General features: G+C 44.9%; 1 protein-coding gene and 1 pseudogene across 5 annotated transcripts in view; both read left to right on the forward strand.

Annotated features, from left to right (window-relative positions):
* Positions 1-19,568, forward strand: part of LRRN2 (leucine rich repeat neuronal 2) — a 70,593-nt gene that overhangs the window by 25,177 nt on the left and 25,848 nt on the right. For 2 of the 5 annotated variants that reach the window (XM_074321991.1, XM_074321990.1), the window contains exons 2-3: positions 2,820-2,980; positions 18,642-18,728. The exons of 1 other annotated variant lie outside the window; for it this stretch is intronic. The gene's annotated coding sequence lies outside the window, so the exon portion shown is untranslated. The remainder of the gene's footprint in view (positions 1-2,819; positions 2,981-18,641; positions 18,729-19,568) is intronic. 2 more of the 5 variants (XM_019711388.2, XM_019711389.2) reach the window with 1 other exon arrangement.
* LOC141569401 (U2 spliceosomal RNA) lies at positions 14,315-14,419 on the forward strand (annotated as a pseudogene).

The raw sequence follows: 19,568 nt of genomic DNA on the forward strand, positions 1-19,568 counted from the left end.
TTAAGGGAAGAAAAGAGGAAAAGTGAGAAGATGGTGGTTCTGACAGAAAAGGCAAGGAGAGATGGAGATACATCTGTAAAAGGCAGAAGGAGCAGCCGGAAGGGAAAAGAGAGCATACATGGCTGGGAAGGAGGAGCGAGCACCCTATCAAGACCAGGCATGTGCTGGAGGGGCAGGCACAAAGCAGGGAGGAGGGACCTGGGAGGAGGAGAGCTGGGCCAGCCTCTTACCCCTGGGCCAGGGAGGGGCAGCCATGAGCACAGCCTGGGGAGAGAGCTCACAAATGGCTTTATAAACAGCCAGTGGGTTCTTGGTGAAGTATCCAGGAGTGGGGCTGACAGGCAGTGAATTCACCAGTCCAGTGAATGGGGTGAACCAATAAGCAAAATATTTTGGATGGTGGTTTATTCCTTGTAAAAAGAGGAGTTGACGACCCAGGAGTTCTCCATCCCTGGGTCTCTAGCTTATCCATTTTCTGAGTTGAGAGAGTGGCAGAGAGGCAGGGAATGCAAATTTGTTTTCATATGGACCCAAGCTAAATACAACTTGTAATAGCAAACATTTATAAAGCACTTACCATGAGCCAGGCTGTTTTAAATCCTTGACATGTATTAATGCGTTTGCATAGTAAATATGCCAGGGACAAAAAGTAGTAATGCGTTTCAAAGCCAAGCACCAGTGACTTTTGAACTATGTACGTTCTCCTTCCACACACACTCTGAGAGTTGGTTGTGGACGGCTGACCGCTGAGGGAGCTCTGAGCCGACTCCCCCTCGCTTGGGTGGTCATGAAGCTGAAGTCCTGGGAGGTGGCTTTGGAAGCAATTCCAGGGACACTTGACTGATCCCAGTTCTTGGTGGGCCGGCGAGGCTCACCCTCTCCCTCCTCATTCTCCCAGCTGAAGTCCTCCAAGACGGGCCCCATGATGGGTACTCAGCGGGAGACAAGGCCCAGGAGACGTCTTGGAGGATATAGCTACTCGTCAGGGTGAGTGTGGCCCTCTCCCCAGGGACTGCTCTCTGCCCATTACCAGCACTAGAATCCATGTGCATCACGCCATTGTGGATGTCATTAAGCCTGACTGTCACCAGGGAACTAGTTTCCATAGCGACAGAGGTACACTAGACCCTTGACATTCTCAAGGGATACATCACAGCCCTTCATGGATTCGTGGAATAGAGACTACCATGTAATTTTCCCCATAAAAGGCAGTAAAGTATGACTGAGAAATGTAATGAAGGCTAGTGAGGGCAGACACCCAGCTCCCAGCCTGCCAGGAGCGTTCCCTGCGTCACTCACAGCAAGCCAGCACTGTTTCGTGTCACATCCGGGTTGGTAGTTACAAGATGCCACTTTGTGATAAGCCTGAGAATACCAAGTGTATGCTGCTTCTCAAATGACATACAGCGAAGAGGGACTTTGACTAAACACATCCATGTTTCTCTGTGCTGCCACACTAAAACAAGAAGAAAGGAATAAAATCGGCACCAGCCCACAAGGGTACGGAGAGGAGCCCAGAGCAAATCAGTGATGTCTAAACAGTTTGGGAAGGTGAGAAGCTGACTGACTTGACTTGATAAGAGAAAGAAAAACCTAGAGAACCCCAAAGAAGAAGCCAATGAGAAATGGGCCATAGAATCACAGAAGGCTCAGAAATTGGTGCTGTCTGAAGACAGGGTATGGAGCAGGGCGCAAATCAGGACAGTGACACCACAGAGTGATTCCTTACCCCATTTCACCATAGAACTATCCCTGCTCTACCTAAACAGCATCGTGGAGAGAACTTTATTCGCCAGAGAGACTGAACCCAAAAGCCCTCACTTGGGGACATGGGCGGAGACGAGGCAATATATTGAAAAACAGGGATTTGCTGAAACTTTGCAAGCCAAATGGAGAAGCTCCCTGCCCTTTTCCTCCTATTGGCTCTAGGAATGTTGGTAACTGAGCAAGTGGTGACATTTGGGAGACTTCACTGAAACCGTCCATGGTGAGACCCACCACCAGTCAGCAAGCTCTGTGCATGCACAGAGCTTCCAGTCAGCTTTTAAATGCCTTACCTCAAGAATATGAGCCATCAGCCAAGGATTACTAGATTTTTAAGGAAAGCGTCCAATGTTTAAAAAAAAAAAAAGTGTATGCCAAAATAAACAAAAAACCACTTGAAGAAAGCAAACATTATGCAGGGAGTAAAAGAAAACATAAAACCACTGCCACCACCACCACAACTGACATTCTCTGAGACTTAAGGGAGGGTTTCATGCCCACAGAACAAGAACAAGTGGACTTTTTTAAAAAACTGAGATATAATTCGCATACCATAAAAATCATCCTTTTAAAGTATACAATTTAGTGATTTTTTTCATATACTCAGAAGGTTGTACAACCTTATGCACTAATTCTAAAACTTTTCCTCATCCCAAAATGGAACCACAGACCCATAGCTGTCACTCTTCCTCAATTCTTTCTGCCCCCAGACCCTAGCAACCACTAATCTGCTTTCTGTCTTTATGGATTTGCCTGTCCTGGATGTTTTCATATAAATGGAATCATATAATACATGGCCTTTGTGTCTGGCGTCTTTCACTTTGCATGATGTTTTCAAGATTCATCCATGTTGTAGCATGTTTCAGTACTTTCTTCTTTTTTATGGCTGGATAATATTGCATTGTATGGCTTTTTCACATTTTATTTATCCATTTATCAAGTTGATGGACATTTAGGTGATTTTTGTTTTTTAAGGAAAATGCAGAGAACTAGAATGAGCTGTTAGAAATTGAAACTATATTCTGTTTCCTCAAATGAAAATGATCACTTTCCAGATTGCAAGAATCCACTAGGTGCCCAGCACAATTAATGAAGAAGGCTCCTCACAAAGATACAATGTCAGGAATAAAGTGAAGAGTCTGCAAGTATCTGGAAAGAAAAAGACAGGTTTTAAGATAGCAGCAGACTTCTCAACAGAACCTTAGAAGCAAGTACTGTAAGTAATGGAAAAATGCCCTCAAACATATGAGGGGAAGTTATTTTCAATCTGAAATTATATTTCCGGTCAATATATCAATTAATTATGGAGATCAAATAAAGATATTGTCAAACATGTAAATTTTCAAGAAACTTCCCTCTTTTTCAAAAGTAACTTAAGGATGTGCTCCACCAAAACAAGAAAAATGACATGAAACCCAGGGAGAGAGACGAATAGTAAGATTATTTACCACCATAGGAAAAAGCCTGAAAAGATATTGTGGGGACAGAGCCAGGAGTGCAGTTTCCAGGCTCTCGGCCTCACGTGGAAAAGTGCTGGCTCAGGTAGTAAATGGCCATCAACTGTGATTGGATGGCCATCAGCTGTGGCTAGTTGGCCATCAGCTGTAAACAGTGAGCCACTGGCCACTAATATAACTGCCATGGCTATGCTAGCAGCAACTGGGGGCTAGCAAGAAGATGGTCGCTGAGCTAGCAAGAGCGGATTGCAGTTAGCACGGTGGATTACAGTTAGCACGGTGGATTGCAGCTAGCAAGTGAGGTTGATTGGCGGAGTGTGGATTGCGGATCGTGTGGCTCCTGCTTCCTGTGTCTCCAACCCAGCCACCAGCGAGACTATAATGGTTGACTCCCCTACCTATGGCTCCGTGGGTGTTCCTTTTTGGCCTGACCATGTCCTGCGTTCTTATGTGGGGAGTGGGAGCTGAGACCCCGCATGACACCCTGCATGACAGATATGCACCAAAATAACAGTGGTTAGCATTAGGAAGTGGAAAAGGAAATTGTTTAAATTTTCTCCATATATTTTTCCATATCTTCTAACTTCAATAATAGTGGTGTATCGTACCTAAATTGCTGTGTATTTGTCAGCAGATAGCCAGAGGCAGGAGAGAGGTACAGAGGAAAGATGGGACACTCTGAGGGCCACTGGGCTGTTCTAACTTACATTATCCTACATGGCTGGTGCCCAGGACACATCTCACAGCCCCTGGGGCCACATCAGACCTGTGAGCGTCTGTCTGCCCTGCTAAGCTGAGCTTAGAGCTTCCTCAGGACATCTGGTCTTGTTCACCTTGTGTCTCCCCAGTTCCTGGCAGACAGCAGGTAGGGAGTCAATGCTTCAATGAATGTATAGAGAGAAAGAGAAAAGGAGGAGGAAAAAAGAAAAAGAGGGAAAAGGAGAAACTTCCACCAAATGTAGACAATAAACTGACTAAGACCTGGAGTAGGGATGTGATAAAGGTTTTGCCAACCTCCTGGTCAGGAAATCAGGTCAATTAGTCATCTAGGAAGTCAGTCAGCCTTGGAAGTCCCTCAGGGTTGCCTCACCTGGGACCAGTGGAGCCGACTCCTGGAGTAAATAATCTCCCAAACATAGAGCTTTAGAGTTGAGAGAGACTAGCAGTCATGGAGCCAAGAACTCTCACGTTGCATATCAGTCAGAAGCCCAGAGCGGCAGTGTGTGCCTTTACACAAGTCATTCCCCTGCTCTGGGCCTCAGTTTCTTCCATTGAAAAAAATGAGGAAGCAAACTGAGGTGGCTGCACAGGTGCCTACCAGCTCTGACCTTCTGAGCATCCACAACTTCCCAGGAGGCTGAGGACCAGCTCTCCTTGCTTAGGTGTGGAGGTTGCCCAAGGCACAGACCCCCAAGTCAGGGTAGAAGGTGGGGGAAGGTGTCACCTCTCAGACAGCTCTTTCCATCTGTGGAGGCAGCTTCTGAAATGGGAACAGGTGTGGGACAGCCTCCAGCCAGCTCTTTCTTTCCCAGGAGGCAGACACTGGCCTGTGTGGACAATAAGTGTGGAGACAGCTCACTTATTACGCAGCTCAGAACCACCTCCTTGGGAGCTAGTTCCTCTCCCAGACCTGCAGAATAGGGATGAGGGGAGTGGGGCGGGTTTTTGCATGTTAACGAGTGTTGTAGGTGATTCCTGGGCACACTCTGATTTGAGAAACATTGGATTAAGGGGGCTGGGATTTGGGATGGGAAGTTCTGCAGTCATAATCGAAATAGCTATACCATTTATCCGGTACCTACTCCACGTGGGGCACTTTTTGACATCTCTAATCTTTACAACAACCACCCTGCAAAGTAGGTATTATTACTCTAATTGTACAGAAGAGAAAACTGAGACCCAGAGCAATTAACTTGCCAGACATCACACAGCTAATAGCTAATGAGACAAAGAGCCAAAATATTAACTCAGGTCCTTCTTTGCTCTCCCACTACACAACTTGGGCTCCTTGCTTCGGGCCTAAACAGCTGCTTCCTGCCTGTCTCAGTCTGGAGGTAACCAGCTGAACTGAGCAGGGAGGGGTGGGTTCATGTAAAGGTGGAGCAGCTGTTGGGAGGGGGGAGCAGAGGGTATGAGGGGCCCATTGTCCATCTCTGCTTTTCCTCTGTCCTGTCTCTCAGGCATTCTTCAGGCTCAGAGGCGACATTTTGACAGGGTGGGAAGCCAGCCATAACCTGTCTTCCCTCCTTCCCAGCCTCCTATTGTTTCACTAATTAAAGATGCCTTGAATAATTCCCCCTGCTGTGTGCTGCTGGCAGGCACCAACATCCTACTGAGGAAGCAGCACCGCACCTGGTACCCAGGCACCGTGGAGACACCTGGGCCCTGACAGAGACCAGCTGGGGAAGGAAGGCAGAGTAGGGGAGACAGGAAGTAGCCCTGGGGTGGGACTGGGAAGGCAACGGTCATTGTTAAGCACACAGCTGGGAGGAGGGGGAGTCTAGAAGGTTCTGGAAAGGAGTTCTTACCTAACCTCCACACCTTAGCTAGAATCGCGTGGTCCCCATTCTAAAGAGTTTTTTGAGCAAGATGCCCCAGCAGCCCTGTCACCTGCTCCTGTATCTGACAGCACTTCCCTCATGATGCTGTTTGTAGTATCTCCCCTGAAAGCCCCCACTTCTGGGCCTTTGCCCTGGCTGTTCCCTCTACTTTATAGTAACAACCACTTGGTTTGCCTGGGACTGAGGCGCTTGGGGGGCACTCAGAATTGATGTGCTCAAGCTAGGAAATGGGGACGAATTGGTCACCCTGCTCTGCCTCATCTTTCCAGTCTCAGTCCCAATGTCCCCTCCTCAGAGGCCTTACCTGAGCACCCAGAGCAAACCAGCACCAAGTCACTCTATCCTGTCCCCCTGTTTCATTCCTGAATTAGGTTTCTATTGCTGCCGTAACAAATTAAGCACAAATGTAGCAGCTTGGAGCAGCACACATTTGCTGTCTCACAGCTCAGTGGGTCAGAAGTCCATCTAGGTTGGCTCTCTTCTCTGCTCCAGGTTTCAAAAGGCCAAAATCAAGGTGTCAGCTTTGGAAGTTCTAGCTCCTTTAGGTGGCTGGTGGGGTGCCGCTCCTTGCTGTTGTAGGATTGAGGTCACCATTTGCTTACTGGCTGTCAACTCCAGATGCCTCTCTTCACACCTAGTGCATAACCCCCTATGTCTCAGGACCAGTAACAGGATATCAAGTCCTCGCATGCTTGGATCCCTCTTCTGCTTCTGACCGGAGAAAGTTCTCTGCTTTTAAGGACTTAGATTTGATTAGATTTGTCCCCCCCAGGTGAGACTCACCCTAATCTTAATGTCCATAACCTTAGTTACATCTGCACTGTCCCTTTTGCCACATAAGGTCACAGATTTAACAGGTTCCAGGGACTAGGGTAGGGACGTCTTTGAGGGCCATTCTGCTTACCATGTTCTGAGCCCTTGTCACCATCTGATGTCTTACCTACTTACACGTTTATTCTCCACTTATTGTCCATCCCCCCCCCCCATAAGTTCCATGAGAGAAGGGATGGTGTCTGTATTGTTCAATGCAGGGTCCCTCCTTAAACAGTGGTTGGCACATAGTAGGTCATTAGTGTTTGTTGAATGAATGAATGAATGAATGTTACAATGACTGTCAGATGTTTGGTGGAAATAGGAACTTCTGGCAGGTCCAAAGAAGCTTCCCAGACCCCACCCCTCAGCTGGGCAGAGGACAGGTGGTTAGGCAGGGACACCTACAGGCAATAGCACCCCCTCCTGGCAGCTGCACCTTCTGACCCGCTGCTTTCCAGCCCTGCCTCTCTGCCAGTGCTCTCCCCTTCTCCCACCCAGGACCCCCAGACCCTCAGTGTCTCCTTGCCTGAGGATCTGGAAGAGCAGAAGCCTGAGGCTGAGTGGCTGGCCTGACGGGTGGTGAAGAGATGGAGGAGGCAGAGACTGCTTTGCTGCAGCTAGGTTCAAAGCTAATCCACCTGGGACTTGAAACAATTAATTTCCCCAATCTGCAAAACGATCAGCTTCTGAGGGAAAACAATTAGCCCACTGCAAATTGTAATTGTCATCTCACTCCTGATTTTAATTTGGACTAATGAGGAGTAAGTGATTCTGGCTCCCTCCTCCCACTGCCCTATGGCCTGGGCCCTCACCTGCCAGGGGACATGTAACCCTCTGCTGCCCACCTTGCCCCAGAGGCTGAGGGACGTTTTCAGGCTGGCACAGGGCTTGGCTGGACAGAGTAAAGCAGGTGCCAGCAAGAGGGCGGGAAGCAGAGAGCGCCTCAGGCCCACGGGGGCCTGCTATTTACAGGGCTCCGAGGCAATCAGAGATTTAGTGAATGAAATTGACTACTGGCTTGCTCTTCTGTCACAGCCAGTTACCTCTGGCTGCACGGTGTCTGGGGACCCAACTTCCAGGAGCATCTGTCTGCCTCCCTTGGGCCAGGGTGCTTTTGCCTGGCCTTGCTCTTCCCCACCCCCGTACAATTCTCTGATGCCGGGAAGGGCTGCGTGCCCATCACCTGCCAGTCATGGGAGGCGGTGTGGGAAGTGACCTCAGATCATTTAGTCTACCACCAATTCCTACTAAACAAACTGAGGCCTAGAGAGGGCAGGGACTTGCTTTGGGTCAACCCGGGTCCCGGCTCAGCAGGAACACACAACCCGTATGCTTCCTTATTATTGCTTAATTATCCCTTCTCGCCTTGGACATTTCTGTCCTCTCTTGCCCATGATTTACACCCAACACAATTCCTGGCATACTCGCTGATACAGGAGAGGAGAAGGCAAAATCCTGAGTCCCAGTCTATGTTCTACCACATGCCTTGCTCCACTTAGCCTTATTTCTGATTAGTTTGGTTTGATTCATTCATTCACACATCACTCATTCGTTCACCGTCACAGCCGTGTACTGGGAATCATGCAGGGTGCTGGGATATAGAGACAAATAAGACCCAGCCCTGCCCTCAAGGACCTCACAGCCTAGTGGTTTCCAAATGCAGAGCTGTTTAGCCCTGGGTCCCCACACCCCCGGAGGCTCCTCAGTGAGAACCTCCCTAAATCCTGAGCAGCCACAGGTAAGGAAACGGACCCTGGCTCCCAGCTTCTGCCCCCAGCTGCGGAGCGACCCTAAGCCCACCCACGTCTGAGTCACTGCTGCTTGAGAGTTAAGTTTGTAACCGGGAATCCAGAGTTCCTGTCCTGGCTTTACGCCTTGGGGCGTGTACCTCTATTTCTGCATTTTGTGACTCTGGCAGGACCTCATCCCAGCTCCACGTGCTGCCTCCTCACATGCTCATGGAGACAGCATGACTGGTGCAAAGGCTCCCATCGTGTCAGGAGCAGCCTGGGTCCAGGCCTGCCACCATCATCAGGTAACATGAAGCCCCTGAGCCTCTCGTTCCTCATCTGTAAAGTGGAGAAGGTGGTGACCGACTGCGTGATAATGAGGCTGTGCAAGTGAAGGTGTTTGCAAATCAGCGGATAAGCACTGAGTGCCCCATGTGACCCCTTGAATAAAACCTGCAGTTGTGTGCAGGAGGCTCTTGTTGGTATGCCCTGTTTGTCTCTACTGCGTCTCACCTCAGATGCCATCCTTCAGTTTGGTGGAAGCACTAACCAGAAGCATGTGGGGAGGTAGAAAATACATGAACTGGGAATGAGGGAGGATGCGATTTCTCCTTTTGGAGGCTCAGCTTCCTGGGCCTCTGGACTGGGTCCTCTCTCAGCCTTCCAAGTCTGCCGTGCAGGATTCAGCAGTTGAGACTCATCCAACCGTGAGCGCAGCCGTGGGAGAAGAACAGCTGCATCTGTGTCCTGCCCAGGCCCCTCTTTCACCACCTCCTGACAGAAGGCACGATTAGCTGCTCCTCTCCAACCTTCTCTTTGCATTTTTCCCAGTGTCTGTCACCCGCCACCCCCTGACCCCACCCAACCAGTTACAGCCTTGTATGGTTTCTCCACTGCTGTCTTGTCTTGATGGCTTAGGCTGGGCCACCTGCCCCGAGTTCTTCCTCTCCCTACGCTGCCCCACACCCATGTCTGCCTCCACGGGTTGCCACATCTCCTTCCTCGGCCTGACCCAAAGGGAGGGTGTTGGGAGGTTGGGTCCACAGCCCCGACAGTGCCCATTCCCCTCAAGGGGCTTAGAGCTCATGTTTTGTACCCATCTCTTCTCACTAAGGAAACCATTCATTCCAGTATAGCTGGCTCCTCATCACAGGACATTCTCATCATGACACCTACTGATGCAGTGTGACCATTTCCCTCAGGGCCTGGGAAACCTCGTTCTGCATATAGGGCTGGGTGGCTGTGAGAAGAGGTGTGCAGTCACCCCCAGCTTTCCCTTGTCCTTATAATGCCATCTGCTCAAACATCTCATGCCTGCCTGCTGACGAGGTTGGCAGAAATGAAGGCTACTCAGTGGAGAAATGGGTGCCAGACTGGTGGCGGTCACTAGACAGGTCGTCACCTGGGCTCTCCATCAGTGGTTATCAGAGACCACCTCCAGGGTGTGTTTGGCACACAAGCTCCTGGGTCTCACCTCCAGAGAGTTAGATTCCGGAAGTCTGGGATAGAGTTCAGGAATCTTCGTAATGAATGTCGCCCCGGCTGGCTGGTTCTGGTTCAAGGGCTCCATGGACCACCCTCTGATTTGTATGGACCACCCGTTTGATCCGTATCTGCCAAGAGCTCTTGTGTCCTGATGTGTGAGACCTTGGCATTCAGTCAGAGGTTTTCTACCATCAGCCCCCACCTGGCCTTGGTCAGAGGCCTCAAGGACTAGTTGACCCTAGATCTTCAAGTTGTTGTCAGCACCCTCTTCCCTCCTTGATACCCCTGATAATTCTGACCTCCATCCCCACTGCACTGGCATGGGAAGGTGGGAACCTCAGGAGAGGTGAGGGACTTGTTGGGAGCAGCAACTGGGAACAGGGACAGGCTCTGTAGGAAATATGTTTATTTCCTCAGGGATTAGTCAATGCTATGATGCTCCTGGCTAAAGGTTTTACAGTCTCCTCCACCCTCTCTAGAAGCACTGGAAGATCAAGCACTTCTGAGTTCCTTGCCTGGCCTCACTGAGCTGCTTACAGCCCAGGCCTCAGACACTAATGGTGCGAGGGCTTCAGCACAGCCCCTCACTGGTTCCAGAGCCCAGCCCAGAGGACAGTGGTGTCTTTGCCATAAGGCACAAACTCATCATGTCCCCTTCGGGCCACTATTGACACTTGCCATGATTCAGATGAGGAAACTGAGGCCCACAAAGGTTAGGTAATTCAGATGAAGGGCCATATAGTTTTTGGAGGGTCTCAGAAGTCATTTGACCCAATCCCTTCATTTCACAGTTGAGAAAACCGATGTCTATAAAGGGGCAATAGTTTCCCAAATTCTCACAGGGCTGATAACAAAGCTAAGCATGAAGCTAATTAGTGATGAGGCCAGGAGAGCACTCTCGCGGCTCCCGGGGAGGAGGGGAAGGAGAGGGAGGAGGGGGGCTGCTGATGTTTCCTAATCATGCGTGTAGCTGGTATCATACCCAGTGTTTTCTACGTATCTTTGTATTCAATCATCACAGCAACCTCACAAGAACACATACCATATTTTCACATTTGACAAGATGAGGAAATTGAGGTGTCTCACAGAGGTTAAGAGACTCAACCAATAGTCCTTGTCTAAGTGGTAGAGGTGGGATTTGAACCTACATCCTTTTTTTTTTTTGCCTCAGTTGTTTTTATTTTTATTTTTATTTTTTCATTCGTTTCAGGTACACAAGACAAAGCAATACTTAGACGTTTATCATTTATATCCTTCACACTGTGTGAACCCCCCTCCCCCATCCACTATCCCTCTGACATCGCACACAGCCATTCCATTTCCACTGTCTCTATTCCTAATGCTGAACTCCACTTCTTGTTAGTATATACATACATATATATATACATATACATATAAAATTATAGTTGGCATTCATTATTATTCAGCTTCAGGTGTACAGTGCAGTGATCAGGTTTCTACATCATCCCTGAGATGGTCTCCCAAATGGGACAAGTGTCCATCGGATACCCTACAAAATCTTTACAACATTATTGATTACGTTCCCCAAATTAATTTTCAAAACCCCGTGGCCATCTTGTGGTTACCGACTGTTTTCTAATCTCCTCACCTTCCCCCTTATCCCCACCCCTTGCCCGTCTAGCAACCCTCAGGTTTTCCTCTATGTCTCCAAAACTGTTTCTGATTAGTTCGTTCACTTATTCTTTTCTTTAGATTCCACATATAAGTGAAATCATATGGTATTTGCATGTTGTTGCAAATGGTAAGCTTTCTTTCTTCTTTATGGCTGCGTAATACTCCATTGTATAAATGTGCCACAGTTTCTTAATCCAGTCATCTACCAATGGGCATTTTGGTTGTTTCCATGTCTTGGCTATTGTGTATAGTGCTGCAATAAACATAGGAGTGCATAAAGATTTTTGAATTAGAGTTTTGGATCTCCGGATAGATACCTAGGAGTGGAATTGCTGGATCATAAGGTAGTTCCATTTTCAGATTTTTGAGATACCTCCATACTGTTTTCCATAGTGGCTGCATCAATCTGCAGTCCCACCAACAGTGCACAAGCGTTCACTTTTCTCCACATCCACGCCAGCACTTGCTGTTTGTTGATTTATTGATGATAGCCATCTTGACTGGGGTGAGGTGGTATCTCATTGTGGTTTTTATTTGCATTTCTCTGATGGTTAGTGAGGTTGAGCATTTCTTCATGTGTCTGTTTGCCATCTGTATGTCCTTTTTACAAAAATGTCTCTTCATGTCCTCTGCCCATTTTTCAATTGGGTTGTTTGTTTTTTTGGAGTTGAGTTGAGTGAGTTTTTTTATAAATTTGTGATAGTAACCCCTTATCAGATATATCATTGGCAAATATCTTTTCCCATTCAGTAGGATCCCTTTTTGTTTTATTGATGGTTTCCTTTGCTGTGAAAAAACTTTTTAGTTTGATGTAATCCCACATGTTTATTTTTTCTCTTACTTTCCTTGCGCGGATATATCAGTAAAAATCTTACTCCGGGTAATGTCTGTGAAGTTTCTTCCTGTATTTTCTTCTAGGAATTTTATGGTTTCAGATCTTACATTTAAGTCTTTAAGCCATTTTGAATTTATTTTTGTATATGGTGTAAGGAGGTGGTCCAGCTTCATTTTTTTGCATGTGTCTGTCCAGGTCTCCCAGCACCATTTATTGAATAGACTGTCTTTACCCCACCGTACATTCCTGCTTCCATTGTTGTAGATTAAATGGCCATATAGGCATGGAATTATTTCTGGACTCTATTCTGTTCCATTGATCTATGTGTCTGTTTTTATGCCAGTACCATGCTGTTTTGATTACTGTAGATTTGTAGTATAATTTGATGTCAGGTATTGTTATACCTCCCACTTTGTTCTTATTTCTCAAGATTGCTGAGGTTATCCAGGGTCTTTTATGGTCCCATATAAATTTTAGGATTATATGTTCTATTTCTGTGAAAAATGTCGGTAGTTTGATAGGAATTGCATCGACTATGTATATTGTCTTAGGCAGTATGGACATTTTAACTATATTAATTCTTCCTATCCATGAACATGGTATGTGTTTCCATCTATTTGTTTTTTTTTGTTTTGTTTTGTTTTATTAGATACTGGTTTATTATTTATTTCACAATATCATAACTATATTCTTTTTTTATTAGTTTCCGGTGTACAAAACAATGTAATAGACATTTATCATTTATAGCCCTCACACAGTGATAACCGCCCTCCCCCCATCTACTACCCCTAAGACATCACATACAGCAACTACATTCCTACTGTCTCTATTCCTAATGCTGTACTCCATTTCATATATATATATATATATATATATATATATATATATATATATATATATATATATAAACTTGTAGTTGACATTCATTATTGTTCAGCTTCAGCTTCAGGTGTACAGTGCAGTGATCAGGCATCTACAGCATCCCTGAGGTGGTCTCCCTAATGAGACAAGTGTCCATCGGATACCCTACAAAATCTTTACAACATTATTGATTACATTCCCCAAATTGAGTTTCATATACCCCTGTCAGACAGAGAAAGACAAACACCACATCATCCCACCCACATGCGGAATCCAAAGAAAAGAACAAATGAACGAACCAATCAGAAACAGTCCAAGAGACATAGAGGAAAAACCGAGGGTCGCCAGATGGGAGGGAAATGTGGGGACAATGGGGAAGGTGAGGGGACCAGAAAACACAATCAATAACCACAAGACTGACGCGGGAACTTTCTTAAGTTCTCAGATGCAACATAGACCATTAATGACTTAAAATGATCATAACTATGTAGAAGAAAAAGTATGCATTTACTCAACATAAACCTCAGGTTTCAAGGTACCATTCTAGTCAAAAGAAGGAACATTGAGAAAATACTAAAGTTTTTTTTCTTTTCCTAGCTCCTTTCTTGTGAGTTAGCTCTCTCACTTTAGATAATACTGGTGAATTTCAATGAAGATGTAAAGTCCCCACAAAGACATTGGAGCTGTTTTCTTAGACCAGCCAGACATTCTTTCCTGAGTCTTTGAATCTCAAGATGAGTGATTCAAGGTGGGGCATTATTCCTGAATGATAGATCCTAGAAAGGGACAGATGCTCTAGCTCTACCCTTTCAGGATTTGATGTTTAGTCTTTGATTCTATCAGCTACCCCATATCTTTTTTTTTTTCCTTTTAACTGAACTATAGACTTTATTTGGATTTCTTCAGTTTTTTTCCTTAGTGTCCTTTTATAGTTCCAGGGTCCAATCCAGAATACCACATTACATTTAGACATCATGTCTTTTTTTGTATATATAATTTTATTAGTTTCAGGTGCACAAGACAAAGCAATACTTAGACGTTTATCATTTATATCCCTCACACTGTGTGAACCCCCCTCCCCCCATCCACTATCCCTCTGACATCGCACAGAGCCATTACATTTCCACTGTCTCTATTCCTAATGCTGTACTCCACTTCCTGTAAGCATATACAATTGCTTCTCGGCCTTTTGGCTAAGATCAAGTGTAGTATCTGTTCTTACCAGTTTAATATCTGATACGTCCTCTATCCATCTATTTGTATCTTCTTTCATTTCTTTCTTCAGTGTCTTATAATTTTCTGAGTACAGATCTTTTACTTCTTTGGTTAAATTTATTCCCAGGTATTATATAGTCTTTGGAGCAATTGTAAATGGGATTGTTTTTTTCATTTCTCCTTCTGATGTTTTATTATTGGTATATACAAATGCAACTGATTTCTGAATATTAATTTTGTATCCTGCTACTTTACTAAATTCATCTATCAGCTCTAATAGTTTCTTGGTGGAGTCCTTAGGGTTCTCTATATATAGTATCATGTCATCTGCATATAATGACAATTTTACTTCCTCCTTTAAGATTTGGATGCCTTTTATGTCTTTTTCTTGTCTGATTGCTGTGACTAGAACTTCCAGCACTATGTTGAATAGAAGTGGAGACAGTGGGCAACCTTGCCTTGTTCCTGATCTTAAGGGGAATGGTTTTAGCTTTTTTCCATTGAGTATGTTGTTAGCTGTGGGTTTATCATATATGGTCTTTACTATGTTGAGATATGATCCTTCTATTCCCACTTTCTTAAGGGTTTTATCATAAATGGCTGCTGGATTTTATCAAATACTTTTTCTGCATCTACTGATATGATCATGTGATTTTTATTTTTCATTTTGTTAATGTGGTGTATCACATTAATTGATTTGCGGATGTTGAACCACCCTTGCATACCAGGGATGAATCCCACTTGATCACGGTGTATGATCTTTTTAATGTATTGCTGAATTCTGTTCGCCAGTATTTTGTTGAGGATTTTTGCATCTATGTTCATTAGAGTAATCGGCCTGTAGTTTTCTTTTTTTGTGGTGTCTTTGTCTGATTTTGGGATCAGGCTGATAGCGGCTTCATAAAAAGGGTTGGGGAGTCTTCCCTCCTTCTGGATTTTTTGGAAGAGCTTGAGGAGAATAGATGATAATTCTTTTTTGAATGTTTTGTGAAATTCACCTGTAAAGCCATCTGATCCAGGGCTTTTGTTTGTTGGGAGATTGTTGATTACTGATTCAATTTCTCTGGTGGTAATCAGTCTATTGAGGTTTTTTGTTTCTTCTTGAGTTAGCCTTGGAAGGTTGTATGCCTCTAGAAAATTGTCCATTTCTTCCAGATTGTCAAATTCGTTGGCATATAGTTGCTCATAGTGATTTCTTAAAATTTTTTGTATTTCTGTTGTCACTTCTCCTCTTTCATTTCTGATTTTATTAATTTGGGTCCCCTCTCTCTCTTTTTTAATGAGTCTGGCTAAAGGTTTGTCAATTTTGTTTATCTTCTCTAAGAACCAATTCTTGGATTCATTTATCTTTTCTATTGTTTTTCTGGTTTCTATTTCACTTATTTCTGCTCTGATCTTTATTATCTCCTTCTTTGTACTCCCTTTGGGCTTATTTTGCTGTTCTTTTTCCAGATCCCTTAAGTGTGAAGATAAACTGTTGATTAGTGATGTTTCTTGTTTCTTTAGGTAGGCCTGCAATGCTATGAATTTCCCTCTTAGGACTGCTTTCGCGGCATCCCATAAATTTTGGGTCATCGTGTTTTCATTTTCGTTTGTTTCGAGACATCTTTTGATTTCTTCCTTGATCTCCTGGTTGACCCATTCATTATTTAGTAACATGTTATTCAGCCTCCATGAATTGGTGTGTCTTCCAGTTTTTTTCCTGTAGTTCATTTCTAATTTCATAGCACTGTGGTCAGAGAAGACAACTGGTATGATTTCAATTTTCTTAAATTTATCAAGACTTGTTTTGTGGCCTAACCTTGGAAAATGTTCCATGTGTGCTTGAGAAGAACATGTATTCTGCAGCTTTGGGCTAAAATGCTCTGAAAATATCGATTAAATCCAAGTGGCCTAATGTGTCATTTAAGGCCGTTGTTTCCATATTGATTTTCTGTCTGGAAGACCTGTCCCTTGTTGTCAGAGGTGTGTTGAAGTCCCCTACTATGATAGTGTTACTGTTGATCTCTGTCTTTATGTCAGTCAATATCTGTTTTATATATTTAGGTGCTCCTATGTTGGGTGCATAGATGTTTACTAGGGTTATGTCCTCTTGTCAGATCGATCCCTTTATTATTATATAGTGCCCATCTTTGTCTTTTAATATGTTCTTCATTTTAAAGTCTATTTTGTCAGATACAAGTATTGCAACTACAGCTTTTTTCTCATTTCCTTTTGCATGAAATATCTTACTCCAACCTTCACTTTAAGCCTGTGTGTGTCTTTTGATCTGAGGTGAGTCTCTTGTATACAGCATATACAAGGGTCTTGCTTTCTTATCCATTCAGCCACCTTATGTCTTTTGATTGGAACATTTAATCCATTTATATTTAAAGTGATTATTGATAGGTACATAGTTATTGACATTTTTTTTAAAATTTGTAGTTAGATTGTTTTCATCTTTCTTCTATTTACAGAAGTCCTTTTAGTATTTCTTGCAATGCTGGCTTGGTGGTAATAAATTCCTTTAGCTTATTCTTTTCTGGGAAGCTCTTTATCTCTCCATCAACTTTAAATGATAGCCTTGCTGGATAAAGCAATCTAGGTTGTAGGCCTTTGTTTTCCATCACTTTGTGTATCTCCTGCCACTCCCTCCTGGCCTTCAATGTTTCTGTAGAAAAGTCATTTGATAGTCTTATGGGAGTTCCCTTGTATGTAACCCTCTGTCTTTCTCTTGCTGCTTTTAGGATTCTCTCTTTGTCTTTAACCTTTGCCATTTTAACTATAATGTGTCTTGGTGTGGACCTGTTTGGGTTTATCCTGGTTGGAACTCTCTGCACTTCCTGGGCTTGTATGTTGGTTTCCTTCATCAGGTTAGGGAAGTTTTTGGATATTATTACTTCAAATATGTTCTCAATCCCTTGCTTCCTCTCTTCACCTTCTGGTATTCCTGTGATGCGCATGTTGTTGTGTTTGATGTTATCCCAGAGGTCTCTCAAACCATCTTCATTGTTTTTTATTCTTGTTTCTTTCTGTTGTTCTGTTTGGGTGATCTCTGTTAACTTGTCTTCTAAGTCGCTGATTCGATTCTCTCTTCATCTAACCTGCTGTTAATTCCTTCAAGTGAGTTCTTTATTTCGGTAATTGTGTTCTTTAGTTCTAACTGGTTGTTCATTATGATTTCTCTATTCTTCTTTATGGCATCTCTAAGCTCCTTAAACATTCTTATCATCAGTGTTCTGAACTCTGTCTCTGATAGGTTGGTTACCTCTGTTTCATTTGGTTCCATTTCTGGAGGTTTCTTCTGTTCTTTTATTTGGGACATGTTTCTTTGTTTCCCCATTCTGGCTGACTCTCTGTGTTTGCTTTGATGTATTAGGTAGATCCCCTAGAGTTCTTAGTTCTTGCTGGATTATCTTATGTAGTATGTGTCCTTTATATTTGACTTGCCCTACTTCGTTCTTCTCCTCTGCGTGTGCTCCAAAGGTGACTCTTGTCGGTCACCTGGTACCTAGAGTGACATTGGGACTGCAGATTTAGATGTGTGGGGCTGAGTGGTCTGGATGGTAGTTTCTACAAAGTCAGTGCAGTTTCTGCTCTTGCCTGCACATATGTGCACTGAGAGTAGCACCACCATCCCTGTGTCCAGTTCTCCTGAGTCTTAGGGCACTTCTTTCGTGTGTGTGTGTGTGTGTGTGTGTGTGTGTGTGTGTGTGTGTGTATGTGGGAGGGAGATTTCTGAGCTGCTAAAAGCCCAGAGCTGCATCTGCCACCTACTGCTGATCCCTGGGAGTGCCTCCGCAGTTGTAATTGCCCCACCCTGGGCAGGCCAGAAAGGGTGGGGGCTGGGAATGGAGGGGTCTTCTCTCTCCCAGCCCAGCCATGTCACACTCTTCCCACAGGCCAGAAAAGGTGGTGGCTGGGGCTGGAGGAGTCTCTTCTCTCCTAGCCCAGCAAAAATCACACTCTTCCCAGCCTCCTCCCTGGGTCAGAGCTGCACTCCAGTCTTCCCAGAGCCTGAGCACTAAGGCTCCGCTGTAATCTGACACTACTCCTCAGTTCAGGGGCCAGTTTAAGTCTCTGGAAGGTCGGGGGTAGGATTGGAAGGGGGGGGGGACCCAGGTATGGAGTTTGTGTCCGTTGTCCGGCCTAGGGCCCAACTGGAGGTTTCACTGAGGTTATTGCCTCAAATGCTGGATATGCTTCCCTGTTGGCGGGAGAGATCAGCTGTGGGACGCAGGGAATGAGCCCACCTCCTGGCTTTTGTGTTCTCTGTTTCATCCTGGGATCCCCTGTGTCTCTGCAGCTGCGGATGCCGGCCGCATTTCCACCGCCGCAGATGCGGGCCGTGTCTCTACATCCGAAGGTGCGGACCGCGTTTCCACAGCCACAGGTGAACCTACATCTTTCTGATCCACAGTCTATACTAGCACTGTTCAGTAGAAATATAATGCAAACCACATATGTGATTTTAATATTTGAGTAGTTAACATTAAAAAAAAAAGAAACACATGAAATTAGTAAATTATTTAACCCAGAATATTATTTCAAAATGTAATCAGTATAACAAATTTATTAATGAGATATTTTTGCATTCTTTTTCCATATTAAATCTTTACAAGCTGGTATGCATTTACATTCAGCACATCTCAGTTTGGACTGGCAACATTTCAAATGCTCAACGGCCACACAAGGGGCTGCCATACTGGACAGCACAGGCCTGTACTTTTGCTGCTGCTCCGTTCTGCTGAGTCACTGAGAGCCAGTCTCACGTGGCCTCTGCTGCCCCCAACTTCCTACTGTTCTTCCCTTCCCTCCCACCTGCTCATTTCCCAGTGTTCATTCTCTCTCTGTCTCTGTCTCTCCTTCCCTCCCTCCCTCCTAGTGCTGTCCTGGAGAAGGCCTTGTTGTCAGACAAGAATACTTTAAATAGGTGAGACAAAGGTGACAAATGTTCCTCATTTACATTCAGGTTCTATCTGGCTTTTTTGGCCCAGTTGAATGGCACCTCTATCAAAACATCTCATTTGGAAATGTCAAAGTGACTTTTGATAAATCATCAGTCACTCTGATGCCGCTGACAGAGGGGTAGCAGTGTGGTGGTATCTAATACACTGTGGAAGCCATCCTTTGCAATTGCGCAGTGTTTTATTTTTCCAGCGTGGCATGACATCTCTCTTGAAGGAAAGAAACTGTTAACCCTGCCACGCCAGTCCCCTTGAGGCCTTTCCCC

This window comes from Rhinolophus sinicus, linkage group LG17 (assembly GCF_036562045.2).
Source record: "Rhinolophus sinicus isolate RSC01 linkage group LG17, ASM3656204v1, whole genome shotgun sequence".
In the NCBI taxonomy this organism is placed as follows: domain Eukaryota; kingdom Metazoa; phylum Chordata; class Mammalia; order Chiroptera; family Rhinolophidae; genus Rhinolophus; species Rhinolophus sinicus.